Consider the following 857-nt stretch of genomic DNA (forward strand, 5'->3'; position numbering starts at 1 on the left):
CGGGGTTTCACTGTGTTAGTCAGGATGGTCTTGATCTCCTGACCTCATGATCTGCCCGCCTTGGCCTTCCAAAGTGCTGGAATTACAGGCATGAGCCACCAAGCCCGGCCTTTCCTAATTTTTTTTTAAAACCAAGCAAAAACAAAAGTAAAAAACATTTTGTAGTTATTTTTGAAATTTAGCACATTATTCTAAAATTGTTTTTGTCACTTTTTAAAATCATTGCTCAGTATTCCACCAGCTGAGTACCTTACTTTCTCCCTGTAGTGGACATTTAAGTAGCTTCCAAATGTTTGCTACTATAAATTAAATTGTAATGATTATCTTCATGCATGCAGCTTTTTTCCAGTTGTTTTAGTAATTAGAACAAAGTCTCAAAAGTAGAATTACATGGTGGCTCATGCCTATAATCCCAGTACTTTGGGAGGCCAATGCAGGAAGATCTCTTGAGGCCAGGAGTTCAAGATTAGTCTGGGCAAAGATTAGTCAGGTGTAGTCCTAGCTACTCAGGAGGCTGACACTGGAAGATCGCTTGAGCCCAGGATCTTGAGGTTACAGTGAGCTATGTAATTGTGCTGCTGCATTCTGCACTGGGCAGCAAAGCAAGACCCTATCTCTAAAAAAAACAAGGAAAAAAAGTGGAATTACTGAGTCAGAGTATGACAAAGACTTATTTTTTTTTAAATAACGATTCATTTTTCCCGTGATCTTAAGAATACATGTTTAATTTGAAAGATTTGGAAAATACTGACTGGGCGCAGTGGCTCATGCCTATAATCCCAGCACTTTGGGAGGTCGAGGCAGGCGAATCACGAGGTCAGGAGATTGAGACCATCCTAGCTAACACAGTGAAACCC

This window comes from Colobus angolensis, unplaced genomic scaffold (assembly GCF_000951035.1).
Source record: "Colobus angolensis palliatus isolate OR3802 unplaced genomic scaffold, Cang.pa_1.0 Scaffold789, whole genome shotgun sequence".
NCBI classification, from domain to species: Eukaryota; Metazoa; Chordata; class Mammalia; order Primates; family Cercopithecidae; genus Colobus; species Colobus angolensis.